Here is a 13,039-nt window from a genome sequence, read left to right on the forward strand (position 1 = left end):
CCAAACATAATTAACATGTCTGAAAGATCAACATCAGTGTTTAAGTGGCATTTAGTATTTGGATGAGAATAACACATGACACCATTTTATGGAATACAAGTTACTTGAAGGTTTTATTTCAGATAATACATGTATAAAACGAAATGAAATGGGGTTTAACGTCCTACTGGTCTGCCCCGAACTGGGCTAATGAAGACGGGCACACGCCATATAGGGGAAATTTCGCCCGGACAGCGGCACTACGGAATATCGAATTCCAACTGAGAAGGGATCTTTTACGTGCACGCCAATGTGTACACAGGACCTCGGTTTTTCGTCCCAACCGAACGACTAGACAGTTGTCCTTGCCAGACCCTCCGCCCTGCATCACTGACAAGGGGGAACCACGCCGGAAACTCAGGATGAACTTTCACAGCCAATGCAGGGATCGAACACCGGACCTCCAGACTAGCGAGCCAGTGACTTACCCTCTTAGACACCGTGAACCCTTCAAGTAACTTGTATTCCATATAATTGTGTCATGTATTATCAAGATATACTTTGTGATTAAAAAATGCGAGACAAAAAGTATCTAATTTAAAATTAAAATATATTTGTAAGAGAGGTTTTATCACCTCCACCAAGAATATAATCCTAACAAGCTAATCTTAAAAATAATCTAAAATGATATGAGATTTAAAGTCCTAATTTCCTCCACGAATCGGGCCATTGGAGACGGGCATGCGACGTTAAGTGTGTTATGGGAGATATGTTGCCAGGACAGCAACGTTTCTGCATCGAATTTCAAAATTATTACTTTACGTGCTCGCCAACGTGTATATGGTACAGGTTTGTTTTCATCCCCGGCGTACGCTACTGACAACGTGTGCATGGTACATAGGTTTGTTTTTATCTCAGACGTACACTATTTATCTCAGGCGTGTATACTACTAACAGCGTGTGCATGGTACATAGGTTTGCTTTTTTTTTTATCTCACTCGTACGCTACTGACAATGTGCACATGGTACATATGTTTGTTTTTGTCTCAGGCGTACATTACTGACAACGGGAAAACACTGGAAACATAATAATCTAAAGCTGAACCAATAGAAACTATCGTTTGTTAAGCTTTACTATCTCGTTGGTGTTACTGATAGGTTGCCAAGCAACAAAACATCACATGATTCTACAAAATGTAACAAGGACCATAACTCTAGCAGTAATTAACTGAAGTTGTTGACTGGATCAATTCACTTAATTTGGTGGTACTTGTCTTGTTTAGTGCTTGTAATGTCCTTGTGATGGGTGTATTCTCCGCATGGTTGTCATACTGGATTCCAATCTTCAGTAGCCCGGTTGGTGGGGAGCAGTACGACATTAAACCCTATTTCATTTCTTATTGGTTTCTATTTATACCAATCTGCTCAAAACACAGATCCTATTTCGTTTCGTTTTTAAAAGTTCCAAATTTCGTTTTACCTGTCTTCACAACACTGGGATCTGGGAGAGTTGTTATATAACCCGCGTTCTAGTTGAAGTGAGGGATTAGCTAATGAAACAGTCTGTTACGGCGAGTTCTTGGCGTGCGATGCATGGAACTGTGAGTAAACCACTAGAAACGTCAACGTTGATTGATTAATCAATGTCTGACGTCATAGGGTCAAAAGTCGCTCGTACGATCCCTGACGCGAACTTCCACTACAACTGGTCAGACCTTGATGTAGTGTAGGTCATTGAAAGTATAAAAAACGAAACGAAATATAGATCTGTATTTTAATCAAATTGAGTTTATACGTGATGCGGTTCTCATGGACTTACTATTAGAATTGCAATAAAATGAGGTTTAACGTCCCACTGGACAGCGGCACTATATTGAAATTCAACTGCCAAGGGATCGTTTACATGCACGCCAATGTGTATCCACGACCTCGGTTTTTCGCACCATCCGAACGACCATACGTTGTCTTTGGCCAGGCCTTCCGTCCTGCATTACTGACAAGTGGAATGACGCCCTTAATTACTGTTAGATATCCAAAGTGTCCACTGTGATATATCGAGGACGACCCGAACCACAGTCGGACGGATATATAGATACGAGCACATTTAATGTCAGTGTATAAAATGAAATTCACTGCCTTTTGCGTCAATGTGAGTTGGTTAACCCACGACCTGAATGATAGATTTTCTAGTTTTTATATGGATTGTCTGTAAGTTTTTATTAGTTGAAGAGCGTTCGGGCGATCGGTTAAGTCCCTATAATGACATTAATGTGTAGGTTAAGACAAATAAAGGCACGATTTTCGGATATTAAATCGGGGGTATTTAGCGCGGGACTATAATTTGGTCCATCTTAGACGAATAGTAAGCCGTTAATCAATTTGCGTAAGATCTGCTACGATGGATTCTTCGTTCAATACGTTATTGTAATGTTACATGAGTTCATTACATTGTAAATCTATACACGTGCCAACTATTCGCTTGACACCAATGTGTCCCAAAGGGCGGCCATGTTTATTTTTGCTGCGGGATTAGTATTCGTAATATTGTCATTCGTTATAATCAATGTCGACTTCAGACGGATAAATATTAAGAAGATAAACATTAGCTCCGTAAGCCAATACGTCACTTGATGTCAATTACGATCAACTGTCGGCTTACTATAATTAGCATGATTTCCCGGAGATCTCGGGGCGGTTGGATTGCCGAATGGTTAGCATGTGCGCGCTGTGTCATAAAGCCTGTCATTGAGTCAACTGGTGTGGTTTCGAATCCCCGGTTGTACGTAACAAGGAGTAGGGTCACCTATCCAACCTCGTGGGTTTTCTTCGGGTCCTCCGGTTTTAAAGACCCCTACGCGCTAGCGAATTATTGAAATAAAAAAATAAACCATGTGTTAGTCCCAAAATGACATAGTTTGTGTCGAGTGGACGTTAAACCCCATTAGTATGCAGGGAAAGCACCAAACGTTCAAGATAATGTCTTCCAGGGGCAAGGTCATAGCCTCCATTTTCTCGGACTCCGTTCGCGTAATCATGAACGGTTATCTAAATGGTGTATATTATGCAATATACAAACACGCTCTATAACCGATTCACGGTGGCTTAGTAGACAAGACACTGGCTCGATAGCCTGGAGGTCTCGGGTTCTCTCCATGTGTTGGCCTCCAGGAATTTCCGGCGTAATTTCCCCTTTCAGTGGTGCAGATCCTGACAAAGACACTTGTGTAGTCGTTCGGACAAAATTTCCCTCACAGCAAGTCTCGATTATCCATTTTTGCGTTTAATCATCAACGGACGTTGCACAGTAGATCGGATTCGAATCCAATGAAAATCGGACGCAAAAGATGGCATTATGGTATTATTGATTATGGTATTTTAATTAATTTCTAATTCATAATTTCTGTAACATTTCAGGCCTGTGATAGGAAGATTTATCTTTTGCATAATGGGGTTTAGATGGCTGAATGGTTAGCGTGCGCGCGCTGTATCATAAAGTCTTGTCATTGAGTCGACTGGCGTGGTTTCGAATCCCGGTTGTACGTGACAAGGAGTAGGGTCGCCTGTCCAACCTCGTGGGTTTTCTCCGGGTCCTCCGGTTTCCTCCCACTGCTAAAGACCCCTATGCGCAAGCGAATTATTGAAATAATATTAAACCATATGTTAGTCCCGAAATGACCTAGTTTGTGTCGAGTGGACGTTAAACCCCATTTCTCTCTCTCTCTTTTGCATAATGCATGTTTAAGAATTAAACATATTAACGCGAGCAGCTGCATGCAGCAAAGTTAACAGCAAAGCTTTTTAATTGGATGCCTCCCCCTTCCATTAAATAGATACCTGGACATCCGTCCCCGCCCCTACTCCCCACTCCCCACTCGTCATGTCACCGTGAATAACATAAAAACAAAAAGAATAAAATGAGTATGTACGATTTCATGTTTGCAATATTCATAATCTTATTTAATTGTGATTGAACTTTTAATTCAACCACCCGGAGATGTCTGGGAACCTATGGACTTGTGGGAACATCTTAATGGAAATAGTGTCATCGCCTGCAGCGTTTAATAATGTTTGTGTTGAACTTAAATCTGGGGCAAAATAAAGATTGAATTTTTAAGTGATGTTGTATGTAAACAACAGATAGAGAGAGAAAAAAAATGGGGTTTAACGTCCACTCAACACAAACTAGGTCATTTCGGGACTAACATATGGTTCAATTTACTTTTAACAATTAGCTAGCACGTAGGGGTTTTTAGCAATGGGAGGGAACCCGGAGAAATCCCACGATGTTGGACAGGCGACACTACTCCTTGTCACGTACAAGCGGGGAATCGAAACCATGCCACTTGACTCGATGACATACTTGGCAAAAGGACAAACTCTAGTCATTCGGATGGAACAAACACGTGATCCCGTAATAGTGTCACCCGGGTTCGATCCAGGTATTGGCCGAGAACTTTAGCTTGATTTCACCTTGTTATGATGTATGCAGAGTGGAGTTCCTACCATGAGATGGGACAAACACGAGGACCCGTAATAGAACCCTTGACATATGGAATTCGATCAAAAGTAGGCGGTAACGTCACATTCTTCCTTAGCCCAGAAAAGAGGACGCTAAAACCCCATTGCATTTCATTTCTGTATATTAATTAACCACCGAAAAATATATACATGTACGAGTCCTAGAACGAATCAGCCCGCGCACATCACCCGGTACCATCGAAAAGAGATCTTAAACAATCAACAACATCGCATAATATTATTGTTTTTAGAATCAATTTATACTCTTTAGTTATTGATATTTGCGTGACAAACGAAAGAACGCAGACAATGTGTTTATACAAGTGACAGTTTGTTTTGTCTACTGGTGAGCTCGTTTGGGTGGACAATAACACTCTTGCTGGCTTGAAAGCCCCAGAAAATAAATAATATCTCTATCTAAGTACTAGTTGTTTAAATGTCCTACCTGTTGTGTAAATTATCCATTGCATCCTATTTTACTTGTCCAGAGGGTTCGAAAATATGTTTAAATCGAAGTTTCATTTGAAAAGGTTTACGTTAGACGTTTCAAACCATTATGTTGAATTTTTCCAATTTTTTAAATAAGATGTGTTAAGATGAAATTTGTATCATCAATTAATTAAAATATTGTAAAATAGTACAATTTGTTGACCAGAATAAAGATTGGGACATATTATTCAGTTACAACAAGAGTGGTATTGAGCCTTTAAGACAGCGTTTCTAGAAGTTGGGGCCCCCAGACATCAAATTGCAACAACAAGTAACAAGTAAGGACGTAGTGTATCAATCAGACACAGAGCATGGCGTCATCGCAGACATCTTGGAATTGCAACGTCATGTCAATAATTCAAGTCTGTCAATTGATGCGCACTTTTCCATAGAATATTCCTGCCAATTTAATGTCGAATTGGACGTGACTTGACAGATCAGAAGTCGATGAATTGATTTCTTCTGGTACGTAATATTTTCCATCAGAAACATTAAGTGTCTTCACTATTAGCTTTCAAAGTTTGTGAACACTATTAGCTGTCAAAGTTTACGAACAATAACATAATAACCCATTTCTAAAACTAATCATTGGTTACATATAATATGTTTTTAACAACAATATCCATTACTTAACCATTCAAGGTTTCTGTTAATTTACCCTTAGAATCTATGTTCTAAAAGCGAGAATCAGTACGATAGAGATGTCACTAATAATCAATTTATGTCCCTACACGCGCTCCATACAACGTTGATTTATTATCCTCGGTTCAAGACGACATCGTCTGGACACCATTAGGTTTATTAAATAACAATGGTTATGATGATATATTAAATCTCTGTGGACATGCGTGATACACCGTCTAAGAGTGTCATATGGTTTCCCATCTAATTAAAATACAGATCTATATTTCGTTTCGTTTTTCTATACGTTCGATGGCCTACACTACATGAAGATCTGATCAGTTGTTAAGTTTTAATGAGACGTATAAAATGAAATGACATGGGGTTTAACATCCTACTGTTCTGCTTCGACTGGGCTAATAAAACCGGGCATACACCATACAGTGTGCTATGATGGGCATTTTGCCTGGACAGTGAAGATATGGCCTACTCATATCGAATTCCAACTGGCAAAGGATCTTTTACGTGTATGCCCATGTGTACCCGGGACCTCGGTTTTTCGTCCCATCCGAACGACTAGACAGCTGTCCTTGTCAAGCCGTATGTCCTGCACCACTGACAAGGGGGGGGGGGGGACCACGTCGGAAAAACCCGATGAACAGAAAATAGGAATGTTAAACCCCATTTCATTTATAAACCTTCTGACCCAACATTAACTTGTGTGTATTTTTAATTTCATATATCAGGACTTTAATAATTAATCTGCTATCCAACAATCAGATATTTTGAGTTATTACCCTGCTTTCAGGCGTATAGTTACAAAATAAATTACTATAACTCTGGTTTTATCATGGTAATCCAATTTTTCTAATAAAAAGGAATCCGTTAATTAATGGCACGTGAACAATTTCCAATTATTGCTTCCAATAAACATTGTGGATGTATACTTACGGCTACCGTAATGACTTCCTTCTGTAGGCCGCCTTCGAAAGCAACAGAAAAACGCTGTCTGAAATTCTTTCCTAAACTTTCCTGAAATGACAGTCAAAAAATATATTAGTTATTTGCCATACACGTTCTTAGCGTGTGGTTTAAATTTGAAATGAAAAAAAAATGACCCACTGCCTACATATTTCATTTGACCAGATAATGACGAATCCCTTTCAATATTTTCATCAGATAATTGTAACATATTGGACTCTCTTTGGTTATAAAAGAATGAATGAAATGGGGTTTAACGTCCTACTGTTTTGCTCCGAACTGGGCTAATGAAGACGGGCATACGCCATACAGTGTGCTATGAGGGTAATTTTGCCCGGACAGCGGCACTACGGCCTACTTTTATATCGAATTCCAACTGTCAAGGGATCTTTTACGTGCACGCCAATGTGTACACGGGACCTCGGTTTTTCATCTCATCCGAATGACTAGACAGCTGTCCTTGTCAGGCCCTCCGTCCTGCATCACTGACAAGGGGGAACCACGGCGGAAAATCTGGATGAACTTTCTCGGCCAATGCAGGGATCGAACACCCGACCTCCAGGCTAGCGAGCCAGCGCCTTACCCACTTAGCCACCGTGATCCCCCTGCTTATAAAAGATTCAGCCCAGCGGAATGTTCATAAAAATGATATAGGCCTAAAACAGTCATGGATAAAGAGAGAGTTAGTGGTCTGACCCCATTAAGTTAGTGACCGGAAATGATTTATTTCCTACGCTTCAATTATATTTATCCCCATCTGACCTCCACACGAGGTTTTAATGGAATACTAAATTTGTCACTGCATTAGGAATTATTCTTATCATCCAGGGAGCAGTCTTGTGTGTAATTTAACTGTAGAAAGACCTTTTATCTCAAGGCCATGTCTATAAAGATTAACTACATCATATATAGTTGCTTGAATAACAGCTCCATCGACTGAATGGAATTTACGGATTTTACAATCTTTGCAAATTTCATTATTATTAGTTTGTTAGATTGTTGGGGTTAAATTAGAATTAAAACTCCATCGACTGGGTGAATATGTTTGGTCATGGATTTACAATATTTAAAACTTTGGAAACACAATTTCCCTAACATTTAATTGTTTTGGATATGTTAACATTGAAACCGTATCGGATAGGTGGAAATGGTTGGCGGATTTGCAATATTTGTCAGTTTAAAAGCACAATCACCATAACATTTTAGATGGGGTTGTATGGCCGAATGGTTAGAACGTGGGCGCTATATCATAAGGTCTGCCATTGATTCAACTGGCGTGGTTTCGATACAAGGAGTAGGGTCGCCTGTCCAACCCACTGTTAAAGACCCCTACGCGCAAGCGAATTATTGAAATAAAATTGAACCATGTGTTAGTCACGAAATGACCTAGTCTGTGTCGAGTGGACGTTAAACTCTCTCTCTCTCTCCCAAAATTATATATAACGTTAAAATTAATGATAAAAGTTGATACATACTTCTCATATAATTAAAGTTAAAATTAATGATAAAAGTTGATACATACCACTCATAAAATTATATATAACAGGATTAATGGAACTGTTGAGATATATAAGCAGATGAGCCGTGTAACCGATTCCTGAAACTTTCTTCTGGGGTATTTGGTTTATGAGATCCAGGTTCGTCATTCTGAAATGAAGTGAAATGAAATGAAGTGAAATGAAATGAAGTGAAATGAAATGAAGTGAAATGAAATGGGGTTTAACGTCCTGCTGTGCTATGAGTGAAATGAAATGGGGTTTAACGTCCTGCTGTGCTATGAGTGAAATGAAATGGGGTTTAACGTCCTGCTGTGCTATGAGTGAAATGAAATGGGGTTTAACGTCCTGCTGTGCTATGAGTGAAATGAAATGGGGTTTAACGTCCTGCTGTGCTATGAGTGAAATGAAATGGGGTTTAACGTCCTGCTGTGCTATAGGTGAAATGAAATGGGGTTTAACGTCCTGCTGTGCTATGGGTGAAATGAAATGGGGTTTAACGTCCTGCTGTGCTATGAGTGAAATGAAATGGGGTTTAACGTCCTGCTGTGCTATGAGTGAAATGAAATGGGGTTTAACGTCTTGCTGTGCTATAAGTGAAATGAAATGGGGTTTAACGTCCTGCTGTGCTATAAGTGAAATGAAATGGGGTTTAACGTCCTGCTGTGCTATGAGTGAAATGAAATGGGGTTTAACGTCCTGCTGTGCTATGAGTGAAATGAAATGGGGTTTAACGTCCTGCTGTGCTATGAGTGAAATGAAATGGGGTTTAACGTCCTGCTGTGCTATGAGTGAAATGAAATGGGGTTTAACGTCCTGCTGTGCTATAAGTGAAATGAAATGGGGATTAACGTCCTGCTGTGCTATGAGTGAAATGAAATGGGGTTTAACGTCCTGCTGTGCTATAAGTGAAATGAAATGGGGTTTAACGTCCTGCTGTGCTATAAGTGAAATGAAATGGGGTTTAACGTCCTGCTGTGCTATAAGTGAAATATTGCAACTGGCAAAGAGGTTCTTTTTCGTCCCCATCCGCCCTGCACCACTGACACTGGGATACGGCGCCGAAAAAGCCCAAGGAACTTTCTCGACCAACACCGCGAGAGAACCCGAGATCTCTCGGTTAGCGAACCAGCGTCTTACTCACTGAGCCACTGCTGCTACCTGAATCGTCATTCTAGAGAACGTTAGCAGAGATTTGAAAGCAGACAAATTATAATTGACCATTGCCATAATTCTTTGTAATATAATACCAAACGAAATTTGATCTGTTTTTATTGTGATTTTATGACAAATCGTAATGGAACGCTTGTAAAGCAGTAGTTCCTTTAGGAAATGTCTCTGATCGAACGATGTCCGCTGACAGTTCCTATCGCTTTCTATATAGCTTCAATATGAAAATACGGTAAAATACCGCTCTTCCGCCACCTTCGGGTATTTTGGAAACCTTACCTTCTATTTTCGCAAAAGGAATAACTTCTCGTCATACCTGACACGACTTTATAATAAATCAACACTTTCTTCAAGTAGAAATTAGCGATTAACTAAACAGGCGGTCTGCGCATGTTCGAGTCTCGTAATGACTGGTTAGTTCAAAGGTGTGTTGTGTATGTTGAATTATTATAAATGTGTGTCAGCTATGGCAAGAAATGATTCCTTTGGCAAAAAAAAAAGAATCAGGGTGATCTACTATTATATCGATGCCAACTGCCAAGGGATCTTTTACGTGCACGCCAATATGTACACGGTGCCTTGATTTTTCGTTCCACCCGGCATTGAAAACGGGATCTCCAGGTTGGCGAGCCAATGTCTTACTCACTTAGCCACCTCCCACACTACTTGAGTCAATGACTCCCCCCCCCCCCCAACACACACACTCCTACCAACCAGAAAAGCGATATCAAAGACAGAATATGGAGCGGTCATTACCAGTGTAACTCAGGGTATAAGTTAATTAAGTCTAGACAATCTAGTTCAAAGTAGGTATAATTTATCTTCACTTCTCGATCATCAAATCAGACACGTAGGTGTACGCATTTATAAAACATTTTTGTTGTAAACGTAACATCCAAGTTGGAAATAGGTATAATATTACTTATCTACATTTGTCGATCATCAAATCAGGTCTACACATTTATATGCAATTTTGTGGTAATCGTTAAGTAGGTGAATTCAGAGACCTAGTTACACGGATAAAGGGACAATCAGGCCATAAATAGAATCGCTAATGCTAAAGTACTCGCTTCAAATGAGACAGAAAATACAGTTTTTCGTCTAGTCAATCCAAACTATGTCATTTTCGAAACAAGTTTATATCATATTTTAAAGGGTCTTTAGCCGTTGGAGGAAACCGAAGACCCAGCGAAAACCCACTACGTTGGGTAGGCGAGGTTATAGAAGAACCCCCGGATTTTCCTGCCACGTTTTCCCTTATCAGCAGAGCAAATTGCAGGCAATGAAAAATATCTAGTCCTTCGTATAGTTCGCACAATCGAGTCCTCGTGTATACCATTTGCAACACGTTGAACATTTAGAAATCGAAATAGAAGAGGTTCTGGATTCTAACGCGATGCTGGTCCAGAAAATTTCTTGACATTTTCCTGCCACGTTTCAAATTTTCAGCAGTGACAGTCGGAGACAACGGGAGGTATCTGGTCCTTCGGATATGGAGCGCAATTTAGTTGACCGACATTTTGATTCCTAAGCATACTTCCAGAACTTTGTTCAGTACTTATTCGTGTTCTATTTAATAACATTGATAAAGTTTATTTAGTCTTTGTGTATATGACAGAGGTGAAACGGAGTAGAAACGAATTACAAAATAGTATACTACATAGTTTTGAGATATGGTGGCCAATCTGGGCTGAGATCTATTCTAGAGCTATATTGACACAGTGAACCATTCATTTCCCTATTGACTTTAATGTTAACTCTCGTCTCTTTCACCGGTTCGAAACCTTTTCCCAATTGTTCGCGGGGTTGGATGTTTTCTTAGAAATAACACTGGCGTTAGATTCGTGACATTTAATAATACAGTTGTCTGTGTTCAGAATGTCTACGTACCTCAGAGAGAGAGAGAGAGAGACAGAGAGAGAGTCTACCTACCTCAAAATATTCCAGATATAAACTGGTAAATAACACAATATAAATACGATGACAACAACAATCAACATCTTAGCTGCTCGTCGTCTTGATCGTAGTTGATACGATACCTTATCCTGCATACCCTGCATACCCTCTGAAATCATCAATTATAGGGATTATAATAACACAATATCTTATCCTGTATAACCTCTGATATAATCAATTATAGGGATTATAATAACACAACACCTTATCCTGTATACCCTCTAAAATAATCAGTTGTAGGGATTATAATAACATTATACCCTATCCTGTATACCCTCTGAAATCATCAATTATAGGGATTGTAATAACACAATACCTTATCCTGTATAACCTCTGATATAATCAATTATAGGGATTATAATAACACAATATCGTATCCTGTTTAACCTCTGATATAATCAATGACATGTATAGGGATTATAATAACACATTAACACCTTATTCTGCATACCCATTGAAATAATCAAATTAAATTAAATGCAGTGGGGTTTAACGTCCTACTGTTCTGCTCCGACTGGGCTAATAAAGACGGGCATACGCCATACAGTGTGCTATGAGGGAAATTTTGCCCGGACAGCGGCACTACGGCCTACTCTTATATCAAAACCCAACTGTCAAGGAATCTTTTACGTGCACGCCAATGTGTACACGGGACCTCGGTTTTTCGTCCCATCCGAACGACTAGACAGCTCTCCTTGTCAGGCTTTCCGTCCTGCACCACTGACAAGGAAAATCTCTATTAATGTTCCCGGCCAATGCAGGGATCGAACACGCGACCCTCATGCTAGCCAGCCAGCGTCTTGCCCAATTGAAATAATCAAATATTCTAGATTATGAAAACACTGAAATAATCAAACGCATACGGCCGGACCCTGGATCCATTCACTTGATTTGATGTTTTATTTTTTACAATGTCTGTGTATCTCTTCCTGTCCGCAGGTTTGTCCTATCGATTTTGTTTTTCGTGCATCGTGGTCCTCCTTCACTTACTATTAACGGTCATTTGTGTCCGACGAATAAGTAATCATACGCGACAAACTATGTCTGTTCTTTAAGACTTCCGGAGAAATGTTTAAACCCGGGTGTCGAGTGGACGTTAAACCCCATTTCTCACACCCTCTCTCTTGTATTATCGATTTTGTTTTGCGTGTATCGCGTTCCGCCTGTACTTATTATTAAGGGTACTTGTGTCCGAAGAATAAGTACGGATATGCGACAAACTGTGTCTGTTCTTTAAGACTTCCGAGAAATATATATACACGAGATTATTATCCATAATTATATTAATTAACCATCTGACAGTCTATAACATTTTAAAGACCCGTGTTATAAAGGCACGTGTTTAGACGTGAGATTGAGTGGGGCTGACAAGGCGGAAGTTTTGCAATATCCCGGAAACAAGGTCACGTTGGTCTGACAAAGATTTGTACGTTCTTCAGGAAATGGGTTTCCACAGGACGAAGCAAATGTCGTAAAAATCATCCTTGTTAGAGATATTTTGTAATTTAGATTGTTTTGCTCTGTTTTAGCGCTGTAGGCTGTTTAGGATTTTTTCTGGACGGGCTCTATACATGCAATATTTATAAGTAAATAAAAAAAAATGAAATGTGGTTTAACGTCCTACTGTTCTGATCCTATGCTGGGCTAATGAAGACGGGCATACGCCATACAGTGTGTTATGAGGGAAATTTTGCCCGGGCAGCGGCACTATCGCCTACTCTTATATCGAATTCCAACTGCCAAGGGATCTTTTACGTGCATTCCAGTGTATACACGTGACCTCGGTTTTTCGTCTCATCCGAAGGACTAGACAGCTGTCCTTGTCAGGC

At 39.8% G+C, this 13,039-nt stretch overlaps 1 pseudogene; it reads right to left on the reverse strand.

Annotated features, from left to right (window-relative positions):
* Window positions 1–13,039, reverse strand: part of LOC126817774 (orexin receptor type 2-like) — a 36,378-nt pseudogene that overhangs the window by 7,391 nt on the left and 15,948 nt on the right.

Source organism: Patella vulgata, chromosome 4 (genome assembly GCF_932274485.2).
Source record: "Patella vulgata chromosome 4, xgPatVulg1.2, whole genome shotgun sequence".
Lineage (NCBI taxonomy): Eukaryota > Metazoa > Mollusca > Gastropoda > Patellidae > Patella > Patella vulgata.